At 45.9% G+C, this 15832-nt stretch overlaps 1 non-coding gene across 1 annotated transcript; it reads left to right on the top strand.

Annotated features, from left to right (window-relative positions):
• Nucleotides 1-265: 265 nt before the first annotated feature.
• Nucleotides 266-372, top strand: LOC144771207 (U6 spliceosomal RNA). Its single transcript, XR_013599164.1, has one exon. It is a non-coding gene; the product is annotated as a U6 spliceosomal RNA (small nuclear RNA).
• Nucleotides 373-15832: the final 15460 nt, after the last annotated feature.

Below are 15832 nucleotides of genomic sequence, written 5' to 3'. Positions count from 1 at the left end.
GTTTTGCCAGCTGTACAGTACAACCAGCCTGGTCGGTGACGTATTTTTGAAATTTGAATACCCACAATGCACTGGCGCTGTAATTTAAGTAATGCACGTTTTTTCCCCACGTTCAATTTGTTTTGTGGGGGGGGGGCATAAGTGAATTTTGGAGAGAAGCACCTACAAGTGTAATACTTACAGTTAGTTTTCTAAGGTAGGCACCCTTGGTGACTAATTATTTTAAAAATACACTTTATATACCTCTGTGTACACCTTATTCGTTGTGCTCTCTTCGGCAGCACATATACTAAAATTGGAACGATACAGAGAAGATTAGCATGGCCCCTGCGCAAGGATGACACGCAAATTCGTGAAGCGTTACATATTTTGTTGGCAGTATTTATCAGCAATTTAATCACTATATAATCACTATATAACTGAGCGGCATAAGGGCTGTCCAAAATAAGAATCCGTGCATCCGTATTTTGAAACGAAAAGAAGAGCTAGAACTTTCCTTTTAAAAATATTCGTGTGTTATTGTGCCACTTGCATAGACGAGATATAACCTAAGACAATAAATTGAGTAGTTATTTCATGACTGATACTGCATGTTTTTTTTATTCAACAAATAATTGGCAGACAGTGTCACCAACGTGATATTTATTTTCATATTCCCATCGTTGAGGTTTTAGGTACTAAAACGAACAGCAGGGTGTTTTCAGACGTGGGAGGTTGGAGATGTTCTGCTGCTCTACAAATGGTGCAGCCCTAGAGTGAATCTTTGCCGCGTTCAGTGTTTGTGTGCCCTGGGGTCCACAGAGGCCCTGCGTGTGATTCCTCCTCTCGGGTTTTTCCTTTTAACCCCTTGTGCGCTCGTGACGTTGACGGAATGGTTCCGTCACGGCCCGGCCGCCGCGCCTGCGCGGCGCGTTCTATTGAGCGGGCAGGGCCGTCACAAGCACAGCGCCACGGCGGCTCGTGATGGAGTGGTTCCTTCACCAGCATGGCGGCGCCGTGCGGCCCCCCTGCCCCTTAGCGCCGCGACGGAATTACCGTCGCGGCCAAGGGATTAAACCGACATCGTCACTTTGCAGCCTATGGTTTTTAAGCCCCTTCTTATAATGCAAGTCACAGGAAGCCAACACTGGCCAGAGGTGCGACAAAAGACAGGGTCCATTTGTTGTTTATGAATATATCAATTATAATAATAAGCTGATCTATACTTTGTCTGCACGCGTCATGGGGTGCACAGCTGAGCTAGACTTTGTTTCCACACTCAAAACACTTCTCAAGTAGGAAATGTGAAAGACTCAAACTATTCCCTCAAAGCGCACCAATGGATTGTTGTGATACCTGTCGGCAAATATGTTTCAGCGCCTTATCAGGGGTATGAAGCGCTATATAAATACATCTAGAATACCATAGACTTGTGGTGCACTGGCGATCAGTATAGGCCATGGGCGCGCGCCGAGAGTACGCTGCAGAGATGTACGTTATATGGGGTTCTCATTGAAAGCACTTTGTCTCTGACTCACCATGCATGCACTGCACAGCACTGCTCTATCCCTACCCTTCACAGGCACACATACAACCAGTGCAGAGTCACCACTCCCGCACTGAGCAGTACTCACATCTAACTGATGATGTAGGCCAAGGGCGACTTGAGTACACAAGTGTTGAACTTTAAAAATGAGTGAGTCTGTAGGCCTCACTCTAGTGACAAAAGGTAAGCATTTGCAACTCAATATGTCTCGAAATTGCAAGATTTTGAGCTATTAGCGTTGTAAATGATAATGCCTTTTAATTGTGTTTAAAAAAACAACACATAAATAAAAGGCACTGTCTTTTGCAAAACCAATAGGTCAAAGTTTCTAAAATGCGAGACCTATTGCATTGAAAATGCTTGTTATCTATATCTCTGTCAGGTACGACTAGGAAATGGAACTGCCGGGCATTGAGTATCGGAAGGCTTTGCATGAAGACGTGGTCATGATCTCCTGTCTCTAGAATCAGGGCTTTAAGTGGGAAAAAACACTGGGGGGTGCTCTAAAAGGGGGGTGCAAACCTTGAAGGAGTGTGGCCTACCTAAGTAGGGGTGAGGTCTAAATAAAGATAACTAGTTTAGAAGTACCCCCTGCTCTGCCAAGCCGTCAGCTCTAGGACTCCTCAGAGCCCCCACCGCCTCCTCTGTGTGGCAGCCCAGGCTGAGACAGCTTCCCGGGCGCACACACAGCCGCACCCGAGTACTTCACAGGTCTTTAAAAGACCATTTGCATGTTAAAGCTTGGATCAACAAGACTGACCACCAACACCCCTAGATTTTGAGGTTGTCAGTATTTTACCGCCCAGAGTAGCACTGACCGCACCACCTCAAGGGATGAAAGTCCCAGCAACAAGGAATGATGGGACAAGTCTGAGCATACTCAGTTGGAATGTGGCAGGTCTTCGATCAAAACTTGATGATATTGAATGGCTAAATTTGGCCAGGGAACATGATATTTTGATGTTTCAAGAAACTTGGGCTACCGAAAACCTATACATTGAGGGTTTTCATTGTTATATTGTCCTTTCAAAAAAACCAAGGAAGGGAAGGCCTTCAGGGGGATTGTTCATAGGATTCAAGGTGACATCTGGTGGCACATTTGAAATAATCCCAAAGTATAGCCTAGATTTTCAAGCTGCGTTGTTTAAAAGGGGTATTCAATTTTATTTATTACATTTTTACAACAATGATTTTCAGTCAGTCCCTAACAAAAGCTTTTTAATGTTATTTGATTTTATGTCTGATCTGGATAACCAGTCCGCAAAAGGAAATATTTTAGGCATCTTATTAGGTGGCGACTTTAATGCTAAATTTCAAAGCCAAGGTACGGATATGTTAACATCTTTCTGTACACAACCCTCTTATACCAGAGGCCGAGAACTTAAAAGACTTATTAACTCGCATAACCTATCTAATGTTATGGACTTAGTTGTAAGTTCTCATAGGATTAACCACCCGACATATAGAGGAAGGGGGAGTGGCTCTACATTAGACTATGTTTTTGTATGCCCCCTAATTGAAAAATTGGTGACTTTTGTTGCGGTGACACCGTCTGATTTTGGGGATCATAACCCGATTAAAGTAATACTAAAAGCAACCAGATGGACTATCGCTTATAGCGACTGTGTAGCGGCAAATTTATCAGTCTCAACAGATAATTTAAGATTATGTTGGAAAGGGGCAGACAATGCAGAAGTCTTTAAGGCACTGGCTTAAAACAACATGCCTCTGATCGAGTCCTGCCTTTCCCTTGTCTCAACACCTGAACAGATAATCGAGGACTTTGATAAGATATGTCTCACTGTTAAAAGCCTCATATCCAAACCTCCCAAAAAGGTAGCACCTGTCCCTAGTTGGTTTAATCGAGACTGCTCGAAAGCAAATAGGAATCTTCACAGGGCCCTAACCACTGTCCCGAGATGCCCTATAACAGTTAGGCAGGCCAGAAACAATTACAAGGTAGTAACCAAAATTAGGTGAAATGAAGTCCTAAAGGAGCGCTGGGACAAGCTGTCTGACGCCGCCAATTGAAATAATGCTAACATCTTCTGGGCGGCAGTGAGGGAAGTGCGTTCCATGGGGCCGTCACTGACACCTATCAGTTGCAATATAACTAGTGAGGCCTGGGTGGCCTATTTTGCAACTATTTACTGTGCCCCACCTCCATCTGACCCAAGCCCTATTTTTGGTAATCATACACCTATAGACATCGGCATTTCAGAAGTAACTGAAGCAATTAACCAAAGTTTAGGCAATAAAGCCCCCGGCCCGGATGGGCTGCCAATAGACTTAATTAAATGGAATCCGGCGTTTTGGGCCCCCTTATTTCTGAATATTTTTAACAATTTGACCCTGGCGAAGATCCCAGAAACGTGGGCCAGAAGTGTAATAGTTCCGATCTTTAAAAAAGGCGATAGATCACTACCGTGTAACTATCGACCCATCTCCCTAATAGACAACACCCTTAAAATTCTATGTAGAGTTCTTTATAACAAAATCTTAGATTCAGCAGAGGAAACTAACATCTTGGACCCTTGTCAGCTGGGTTTCAGGAGTAAGGTGTTAACAAGGGAGCAATGCCTTAACTTGAATTTAATTATTAGTAAATATGCTATTGCTAAGAAATCCCCGGTCTATATGGCCTTCATGGACTTGTCCACAACTTTTGACCTAGTTAATAGGTCTAAGCTGTGGGCAACCCTTCTATCCAAGGGTCTGGACGAAACTCTGGTCAATTTCCTGGCTTATCTGCACAGAGATCTTAAGGCCCAAGTAAGAATGGGGGTGGGAGGAGAGGTCTCAGGGTTTATTGATATTGGCCCCCCTGCTTTTTATTATATACATCAATGACCTGAACGCCTCCCTGAAATTGGCCACCCAAGATGTACCATATATTAACAAAGTACCCATTCCTTAGAGCCCCTGGCCGCGTGGATCAGGCAGGATCTATCCCCGAAGGGGATACACTGCGCTGACGGCTGGGAGGACAGGATTTTGCTTTACGCGGATGATGTCCTACTATACCTCACCAAACCCCGTAAGTCCCTAATAGTCGTCATGTATATCATAAATAACTTCGGGAAAAACTCTGGCTACAGCATCAACTGGGGCAAATCCGTTCTTTGCGTACTAAAGGGAGGGGTTCCCGTGCTTCCACGCAACTGCCCTATCACGGTGGCCACCGAAGGGTTCCGCTACCTGGGAGTATTCATATCCAAAGATCCGGAGGTGAGATACGCGAAGAACCTCCTCCCGCCTCTCCAGCGGTTCAAGAAAGACACTGCCTCCTGGCGGCAACTCCCGCTGTCCCTTCTCGGACGGGCGGCACTCTTTAAAATGATGACACTGCCTAGGTTCTTGTACGCCCTGCAAAACCATCCGGACCTTGTCCCGAAGGCATACTTCGCCTCTATTGAGGCCACACAGAGGGAATTGCTGTGGTCTGGAATGCCCCGCATATCCATACAGAAATGGACCCAGGGATGGTTTGATGGTGGTATAGCACTTCCGGACATCCGCAAATACTACTGGGCCGCGCATCTCTGTGCCATCAACCAATGCACCTACAGCGATGGGAACGACCCGGCGTTCGGAATGGACCGATGGCTGCTACAGGGCGGAAACTTCGAAGCGGCACTCTACTCCAAACCGGGACGATACCCGCTCACGGGGCCTACGCACCATTCGGTACAGCTGTGGCATATCGTACAGCGCACACTGGGCTGGGCGGACACCCTCACATTGGCCACCCCCTGTGGGTCTCGGAGAGGCTCGGCAGGCTTGGCCGCACCAAGGGGTTCCGTAACTGGGACCTCATTGGCATCTCTCACGTCCGAGATCTGTGGGGCCCGAAGGGGATGATACCATTTGCATCACTCCAGCAAACATACGAACTAGCTCACTCAGAACACTTCAGATACACTCAGGTCCGACACTCCCTACAAACCAACATTCCTGCGGGTACACAGCCCTCTGCCTCCTCACCGCTGGAGGACAGGCTTCTTGATGGCCACCTCCCCGAACACGCAATCTCACTCGCGTATAAAAAAATCATTAATCAGTCCTCAGACCTACTGTCCCCCCTCAAGGGTAAATGGGAAGCTGACAGGCTAGAGATAGATGAGGAGGAATGGAGAATTGCATTAGCCTCCCGTAAGGAGGTGGCTATTTCGGCCAGGTTTCTGCTCATTCAACTAAAACTCCTACATCGTGTCTACCTCTCAGGAACTAGACTACAGCGAATGGGCCGAAGTGCAGATGGACTTTGTAGACGGGGATGTGGAGAGGTGGGGACCTTTTTTCACATACTTTGGGACTGCCCGCGGTTGAGACACTACTGGACCCGAGTGACCCGATGTATGCAGGAGGTATGGGAGTGGAGGTCAGGCTTGAAGCCAAAAAATGCCTGTTGAACATCTGGGAACGTACAGACCTATCACTTAGTGGTAAAGTTTGGGCCACTCTAGGATTTATGGTCGCTAAGGAACCCCCCCAAACCGCCCTAAATGACGAACCACTTGTACTATGAACTCTGCTTGCTGCATTTTTTTGTGCCTCCACAATGTGATCACTGTACATGTCCTGAGACTACTTGCGCTTCAAAGGTAACCGAATTAATGCTTTAATGTGATGATTGCCACCTGTTTTGTCAATTGTTAATAAAAAGAATTAAAAAATAAATAAATAAATAAAAATTTTTTAAAAACAAAGTACCCATTCCTGCGTTGCTCTACGCCGATGACGCAGTTTTATTAGGGTGCACATCAATTTCTTTACGCCTCCTTGTCGAAGATTTTTATATTTTTATGAAAAATCTAGACTTACAAGTCAATTCAAAAAACTTTTTTAATGAGCAGTGGCCCAGGCAAACGGGCTATACGCCCGATTGCAATAGACGGCCATAAGATGACGGCGGTAAAATCCTTTGTATATTTGGGTTTGGCCTTTGCTGCGAACAGCTCCTGGAGTGAGCACTTAGCTCGCGGCAGGAGCAAGTTCTCAAAGGCCAATAACTCGATTTTAAGCATCCCTTGCCCTAAGACGATGGGTGCAGTATTAACTGTCCAAAGGATTTATAAACATCAGTGTACCCCGGTAGCGACCTATGGCGCTGAGATATGGGGGACGGCCAGCTGCCCTGGTATACAGCAGGAGGAGAATAGATTCTGCAGAAAAATACTGAATGTCCCTATTTCAACCTCCCATTACATATCTCATAAAGAGCTAAATTTTCATTTTATTTCTGATTTTATCAGGGCTCGCCCAGCACTTATGTGGATTGCTGTATGGAAGAACGAAGCAGCCACCCTGACCCAGTCAATCATTAAGGACTGCTTAGGTTGTGCTAGGGGCCTAGATATCCCATGGTTGGGTGGAGTGTTGAGTAGTTTGCGCGGTATAAATATGGAAAGCATTTTTTGGGACCCTTCACTTGCTGCTTTAGTGGCAAAAAAGGATATGCAGAATGCTCTGTACTCCTTATATAACACCGAGCGTGAGGCAGTAGAGGTCAGTAAAACTACTGTGCGTAACTATATGGCCATTGAACATTATAGGCACCCACTCCACATCTATTTGTTACTACCGATGACTCGCTGGGAGAGAAGTTTATTGTTCCGTTTAAGGGCTGGCACAATTCGTTTTGTACTTTCCTTCTCACTTGGTTATTGTTCTAATTTAAACTCAATCCCGTGTCCGTGCGATGGGAGGAGTGAGCAATCCGTAAAGCATTTTTATATTCTCCTGCAAATTTTATATCAAATATTTTAAACAGTTTTTATGCTCGTATTTTAATAAGAGAAGACCAATTAGTTTAGAGGCAGCATTTGATTCCATGTTAACTTTAGATGATGAGGACCTTATTTTTCACACTTGCTCTTTCCTAAAAACGGCAGTAAGGGCACGCAGATCCATGGTTGAAGACTGAGACTAATGTAAATAGTTTTGTACTGTGATGATCCTAAATTTTGCACTAAATCACTTATGATCTGTATAATGAACGTATTTAGACTATTTGACCGGTTAAAATTTTAATATGTATGTAATGTATTTTATACTGTGCTTTTATGGGTACTGTTGTACCCGAATAAAGATCGACTGACTGTTAAAGATTCTTTGCGTTTTTGCACCCCTTCTTAGAGCCCCTGCATCTCCACACTTCCTACTACTGTGCCCACAGGCGTTTTGTTCAACCGTGCAAAGGCTCCCTTCTCCCCATCATCGCCCCGTGGGTATGCCAGTGGGTGCTTGTCGCCAGGACACTGAATAGGCCCGTCTGTGGCTTTAACACTGGCGGTAAACACGCCGAGAGGCTTGTGGTGTTCCAAACAACTGGGCGATGCTGCAGGCCATCGTCACAATGCACGAAATCAGCCTGCTGTTCTCACACTTGCAAAATAGGACTGTCACATCCTCGTTATGATGCGGTCACATAAAATTTCCGTCTGTGCAAACACGTTTGTATTATTTCATGTCTAACTTTTGTTTGACTGGACTTTTATATTTATTTATTTATTTAATTGACAGGTTTTATATAGCGCGAACGTGACCCACGAGGGTATCAGAGCGCTTTACAGTATATTGTTAAAGACATAGGAAATGAGGTAGCGTACATGCATTTGACATTCATCATTAATCACAAAAGAGGTAAGAAGTAGGAGTTAACATAGGTATAGGATAACATAGATGACCAGTGAACGACACGTGATGTCATAAAGGGAAACAGCATATTACAGTTTAAGCGATTATTACACATTAGGTCAATATTGTGGAAGTAAATAAACATATAAGGATCTCTTACAATCCATGCGAGGTAGCCAGTTATGATAGGATCATAACGTCTTAGGATGTAAATTTGTTCATTAGGAGTATTTTTACCTCCTTTTTGAAGGCAGTAAAGGAAGGGATTCCCCGCACCACTAGATGTAAAGCGTTCCAAATCTTAGGCGCGATCCCTGAAAAGGCTCTGCGACCAGTTCTCATTTTATGAAAGGATTTTGGTTTCAGAAGCAAAGAACTAGCGTTCCTCAATTGTCTGCTACCTCCGGATCGTTCAAGCTTCAGGGCTAGATAACTGGGTGTGTTGTTATACAGTGCTTTATGCGTCATACAAGCAACCTTTAGTTGTATTCTTGCCTCATATGGCAGCCAATTCAAAGTTTTCAAAGTCGGAGAAATGTGGCTATTTCTTTTTGATCCTGACACCAGCCTTGCTGCAGCGTTAAGTGAGGCCCTCAGTGGAGCCAGCTTATATCTTGGGAGGCCACAGAGTGGTGCTCCCATAGTCTAATTTTGATAACAATAAGGCTTGCACTGCAATTTTTAAGTCAGTCTGAGGGAGGAAGGGTTTAAGTTTCCTTAGTAAGCTCATCTGATGATTGGCTCCCTTGGTGGCCTTATTGATGTGAGACTGTATATTCAGGTGTTTGTCTATGGTGACTCCAAGTGATTTCACTGAGCCAATGATGAGGGGTGCACAGTCCATGGCTGTTAGGTGTTTCGACCATTGCTCCGTCTTTGGTGTGTGGTTGGGTGGGGAGATGAGAATGAATTCTGTTTTTTAGTATTAAGCATGAGGTGGTTGTTCATGTCGCCAGCTTTGCGTGTTCAGTAAAATAGCGCTGAGGGAGATGAAGTCTTCTGGAGTGGAGATTTTCAAATACAATTGGGTGTCGTCCGCATACAGGTGATATAAGATATTCACTGATTTCAGTGCGTTGCCCAGGGGTTCCATTAGTAGGTTTTATTTATTTATTTATTTATTCAAAGTTTTATATAGCGCGAACAAGATCCTTACAGATATCAGAGCGCTTCACAAAGACAGGGTAGGGGCAGTAGGAATGAACAGAGATAATGGAAGCAGTATAATAGTCACTGACATGGTAGGATAATAATAACATACATAATACATATCAATATACAAACAGGTAAACAAGTAATATAAGACGGCACCAGTCATTGATCCCACTACAGAGGTGTTCAGGTACACTTGGGTGTGTGGATGGCTTATACCAGTGTCTTAGTGTAGAGAGAACACTGAGTGGGGGCATCGGGAGAGTGAATCAGTAAACCAAAGTGTATCGTATATTGGTCAGTATTAAGAGAGTAGCGTAATAGTGACCCCCATCATGTAGAAGTATAGTGCCAAAGGACAAGGTGAACAGTGCTACAGAGCAATGCAGAGACTCTGATCCAGCACCTATAAGGTTCAGGAGATCTTGGCCAGAAGGATGGTTTTCACCTCTTTCTTGAAGAGTGCAGTGGAGGAGATAAGCCTGGTTTCAGGAGGGAGCGCATTCCAGATCCTGGGTGCCATTGAAAAGGTTGAAAAGAATAGGTGAAAGGGCTGAGCCCTGTAGAACGCCGATGTCGACCCCGAATGGTTGAGAGAGTATATTCTTCATCTTGATTCTGTGAGACCAGTTATTAAGGAAGGAGGAGAACCATTGTAACACTGTGCCCGAGAGGCCCATCCTTTGTTCTAATAGTGCTAGTAGTTTGTCATGTTTAACAGTGTCGAAGGTGGAGGAAAGATCAAGTAGTATCATTAGGCAGGATTCATTCCGATCAAGCATTAATAGTATGTCATCCAATATGTGTGTGAGAGCAGATTCAGTGCTGTGACATTGGCAGAAACCAGATTGGTGAATGTCTAGGAGGTTGTAGTTCTCAATATGGTTGCATAATTGAATTTAAATGGCGTCTGATTTCTTTAGTATAGGCGTAACCTGCCCTATTTTGAGGCAGTCAGGTATGGAGCCTTGCCTCAGGGAGGCGTTTACAATTTTTGCCCATAGTGGTAGGATGAATGACTTTATCATTTTGAAAAGGGCAGGAGCAAGGGGGTCCGTGAAGTGGTTGGAGGGATTGATTCCCAGAAGAGTGTTATACATTTTTTGTTCAGCGATTGGCTCGAAGGTGTTCCAGGAGGGGTTGTTTTTTGTGATTTCCAGTGGAGAACTATTGAGGATCTTGAATTGTGAATGACCGTTGGCATCATTACCCAGAGGTTGTGGGAGTGCCTTCTTAGATTGGATGTCGAGCTTGATTACCTTTATCTTTTCACAGAAGAAGTTGGCAAGATCATCACAAGAAGGTGTGACCCGGTCGTTTAGATCTGTAGAGTTAGCCGTGTTGCGAGTTTGTTGCTTGACAATTTCGAAGAGTTTTTTTGACGGTTGATTGTGAGGTTCAGCTGGGCTCTAAAAAAGTCTGCCTTAGTCTTAAGAATCTTCCTGTTGTAAGAGTTCCTTAATGTTCTAAGGTGAAGTAGGTGACCATCGGTGGGTGCAGATTTCCATAATCGTTCAGCAACTCTGTGTTCAGGGAGTCATTGAACCAAGGTTTGGAAATTTTGGTGGAAATTATTTTTTCTTTGAGGGGTGCTGTGGAGTCCAAGATTTCAAGCATCGTGGAATTGTAAAAGGCTGTGAGGTCATGCACATCGTCCATGCCCGGTGAAGGGATCAGGGCAGAGTTGCATCGATTTACCAGGGTGATGGGGTTGATATTCCGCAAGTTCCTTTTCCATTGTTTAGTTTTTGCTGGTTGACTCCTTTTTGGGATAACTTCAATATTGATGGAGAAGAAGATGCTGTGATGGTCCGTCCAGTCGCTCGGGGTGATGGAATCTAGTGAAATGATCCTTGATTTTGCTATGATGAGGTCCAGTTTGCAAACCAAAGGGAGTTGGTAAGGTTATTCGTATGTGTATGAGTAAGATCATTTATGGGGGCAATCTGTTTGAAGGGTCTGTATGCATGCGCAGGTTCTCAGGTTGCATGGTGATATCAACATTAGGGATCAGAGTGGTATGTAAAGGGATATTTGCAAGGATGTCCAAGTAGGTGTGTGGACTGGTCGCTGTGTGTTGTGTTCGGATTGGTGGAGTGAGTATTGAGGGGTTTAGTGTCAGAACCGAAGTCGAGATAGACAGTAGGTCTGGGGAATCTATGTAATCTAAGTTAGATGAGAGTGAGGATAGAGACACTACGTGGGTGTTGTCTGGGTTGGAGGCTTTATTCATGGTCGAAGGAGATAACCGTGTAGAATCATCCATGCCGCGATCAGAAGCTAAGATTAACCCAGTCCCTTCTAGGCTGGGAGATCCAGACGTGGATGCGAAGGATGGGATTGGGGGTAGGAATCAGTGGGTGTGACTATTGGGATGGTTGGAAGCTAAATTTAGGCAGTTTCTCACACAAAGTGGTTTAAGCTGCTAAATGATCCCACTTGAGTTGCCATTGATCAAGATAATGATGTGATGAAAGCACACTACCAAGGAGTTGTGGGCACTCTAGTGGCTCCTCTGATGGAGCTGGTGTGGGGATGCTAGGGGTAGTGGGAGCGCATTAGCTTGATATGCTTAAGCAGTGCGCCCGCATGCTCACCCGAAACACCAACAAAAACCGGGACGTATGGTCACCCTACCTTTGAGGCCCGAAAATAGAGCCCCCCTAGAGACCCCTTTCGAGGCCCCCAAAAAAACTCTGGGGGTGCTCAGATCCCCACAGACCACCCCCCCCCCCCACACACACTTAAAGCCCTGCCTAGGATGGCAGATTTCTTAGAGAAAAGCTATACCCAGGTCTTTGAGTGGGCCGGGTCTCAAGGGGTCTGAACACCACCAGTTTTTTTAAGGGGGCTTCGAAACGGGTCTCAATCGGGCTCTGTTTTGTGCCCTAGCACAAGCGGTCCGTTTATTTTTTTCCCAGACTGCAGTGACAGTAGGCACATTGATGGGCATGTGCTGAGCTTTGTAGAGGAAGGGAAATCCTTTAAAGAGAGTCATTTTCTCTCTGCTTTTCCCTTCTCTTTTTGAAACTCAGGAGAAGCAAATTTGTCGTGGTGTCACCAGGGCTTTGAGCGGACATTTTTTCAATAGTATATTCAAGCCATAGTTGCTGCTTATTTATGTTATGCAACTAGCAACCATTGACAAAGCCAATAGTCTTGACTTGTAGGTATGATGTGACTTGTTGTATCATATATCTGGACGCAATGACAGGAACAGCAAAATACAAGTCGGGCGGCACACTGTGCTAAACACAGATTTTTAGCTTGTTTTTTTTTTTTTAAAGCAACGTCACTAATTACATTAACCACACCCCTTTGAGAGACCCCCCCTAGTTTTGTCATCCCACTTAAAGCCCTGGCTATACCAACTAGTCACGAGGACATCTGAGAGATGGGCCTGTCAGGGTTCATCGAGCGCGCACAGGCGCGCACCCACACAAGGATGGCTACAGAATAGAGGTGTCAGGTGGATTAGGGGTGCTCTTTCTGTACTCTCGCGGTCGGAGCAGGCTAGCTCCTGGCAAGGTTGTCACACGACCTGTATTTTATTGGCCTGACGCATGCTTTCATGCCAAGACAAACATATATATATACATATACATATACATATATATATATATATATATATATATATATGGAAAATGGCTGGAATCCAACGTTTTTCCTCATTGAAATTTTAGCTTAAACTTACATTTGGAAGATGAAAACATGTCAAAAGAATGTTAATGTTGTCTTGGATAGTTCTAAATGTTTTATTTGTACTCAAATGTATTATATAATAATACAGAGGGATTTACTCAGAACATAAAACAATCTCAAATGGGTGGAATTTGTATTGAGATGGGGGCAAGCCTAGCCTGGTCAGGCAGCAAAGGTCTCTCATTGCGGTCACCTCACTGGGGGTGCCTTGTGCAGCGACACACTAGCAATCCAAAATCTATCCATGAAGGAGAAGCTGAACCTATGTGAGGTCATCACATGAGCAAAGAGTGGAAAGGAAGTGTAATGTGTGTGCATGTGCACCTAAAGTGTGCACATAGCATGCCTCCTACCCCCGCTCGTGGCCCGGCCCCACCCCACACATGCTGGCTGAGCCAGCTGTTAACAAATAAAACAATAATCAAATATAATTGTATTGTTTAGCTGCTGGCTCTGCCAGTGGAGTGATGCTCCTTCGCTATTGCAGAGGAACCACCCCTGTATGGAGAAAAAAAATCAAGAGACAAAGTTGTACAGGATAAAGTCCATGCATGGATAAATATTTTCAAACTCAGTTTTTCCATTTTTGCTTTAAATTAAGGTTTTCTTTATTTTTCCCTATTATTGTGTTGTTTTTTGGCTCCCTCTTTAATGTAATAGTGAAGCACTTTTTATATATATATATATATATATATATATATATATATATATAATCATCTATACACATTGTACCTTTTAAGCATACAAATGAATGCATATATTTTAACTGGATAATATATCCATTTGTAAATTTCTTAAGCATAAATATGACACAATATATATTTTTAATAACTAATGTGCATTTGTACAAAGAGATGCACATATCTGAATACTTGCATATATCAAAGTATACAAGTTTACAAACACGCATATGCACCACTGCGGTTCAATGCATACTATTGGTGCCTATTTGTGTTTTGAATATGGTGGTTATGTAGAGAAGAGCCAGCTTCTGAGTAATCATCTGAAGATAGAGGTGGGTGTCTGTTGATCTGATGTTTGGCGGTGATGAATTCCATATTTTGTCTGCTTGAACAGAGAAAGATGTTCTACCCATGGTTTTTAGGTTGAGGACCGGCGCACTGCGTAGCAGTGGGCGGAGTCCGAAGATTTTATGTTTTTGAGTTAGGGGGCTTGAACCCGCCCCTTTTCTCCATTGGCTGGCTTCCTAAACGGAGGCCCGCCATTGGAGGAGAGGGGCGTCTCTCGGTTGAAGCCCCGTCTTTTTCGGAGTCAGGTCGTGCCCCTCATGGGAGCAGTTTCTTGGTGCGGTGTTTTCGCTGGTGCTCATAGGTAGCTTTTTGTCTGAGAGGAGCTGGCTATGTGCATTGTTGTTGTGGCAGATCCGGTACAAGTATTTATCTGCATCCTGTTTGTAGAGGCGGGGCAGGGGAACTGCCGTAGTGCACCTTGTTATACCTGGCCAGGTAGACTTTCTTTTTTTCTCTCTCGGAGTGCCTCACAAGAATTATATGCATATCCTATAAAATAAGAGTGCGATAGCCGGACAATGTTTATACAGCCGCTGGCAAGAGGGGTCGGGCACGGCGCCCCCCCTCACAGGTATCAGACACAAGACTGTGTTTGGTGCTGGGCGAGGCGGCGGAACTCTGACTCTCTGTGCCGTGGAGGCTTTTAAACATGGTGAGAGACCGGCGGGCTGCTTCATCTGGTGGGGGTTGCTGAGTGCGCAACACAGCTGTGGCGAACGAGCTACAGCTTCTCTGTGACTGCCCTACGCCTGTGTATCCTCCCAGCTGTAAGATGCAGGCACACTTTGGAGTGATTACGATCACGCCCTCCCACCAGGACCAAACGTGGGTTTGAAAACAGCATTTCAGCGGGGCATGCTGATGTGAGCCCTTCTTTTCCGGTAGAAATCGAGAGAGTCCCCTGACAAAGGAGGTTTACCACGACTCCAGGACTGTGCTTGCTTCCCTGCCCCCTGGCTGTGCTTGCTTCCCTGCCCCCTGGCTGTCCTTGCTCCCCTGGCTGTGCTTGCTCCCCTGCCCCCTGCCTGTGCTTGTTCCCCTGGCTGTGCTTGCTCCCCTGCCCCCTGGCTGTGCTTGCTTCCCTGCCCCCTGGCTGTGCTTGCTTCCCTGCCCCCTGGCTGTGCTTGCTTCCCTGCCCCCTGGCTGTGCTTGCTCTCCTGGCTGTGCTTGCTTCCCTGCCCTCTGGCTGGGCTTGCTTCCCTGCCCCCTGGCTGTGCTTGATTCCCTGCCCCCTGGCTGTGCTTGCTTCCCAGCCCCCTGGCTGTGCTTGCTTCCCAGCCCCCTGGCTGTGCTTGCTCCCCTGGCTGTGCTTGCTCCTCTGGCTGTGCTTGCTCCCCTGGCTGAGCTTGCTCTCCTGCCCCCTGGCTGTGCTGGCTTCCCTGTCCCCTGGCTGTGCTTGCTTCCCTGCCCCTTGGCTGTGCTTGCTTCCCTGCCCCTTGGCTGTGCTTGCTTCCCTGCCCCTTGGCTGTGCTTGCTCTCCTGCTACCTCGCTGTGCTTGCTTCCCTGCCTCCTGGCTGTGCTTGCTTCCCTGCCCCCTGGCTGTGCTTGCTTCCCTGCCCCCTGGCTGTGCTTGCTCCCCTGCCCGTGCTTGCTCCCCTGCCCCCGCTTGCTCCCCTGCCCCCTGGTTCCCCTGCCCCCCTGGCTGTGCTTGCTTCCCTGCCCCCTGGCTGTGCTTGCTTCCCTGCCCCCCTGGCTGTGCTTGCTTCCCTGCCCCCCTGGCTGTGCTTGCTTCCCTGCCCCCCTGGCTGTGCTTGCTTCCCTGCCCCCCTGGCTGTGCTTGCT

The sequence above is a fragment of the Lissotriton helveticus genome, chromosome 7, assembly GCF_964261635.1.
Source record: "Lissotriton helveticus chromosome 7, aLisHel1.1, whole genome shotgun sequence".
Taxonomy (NCBI): domain Eukaryota; kingdom Metazoa; phylum Chordata; class Amphibia; order Caudata; family Salamandridae; genus Lissotriton; species Lissotriton helveticus.
Note: the sequence above shows the minus strand (reverse complement) of the source record. Positions and strands in the feature narration are given on the sequence as shown.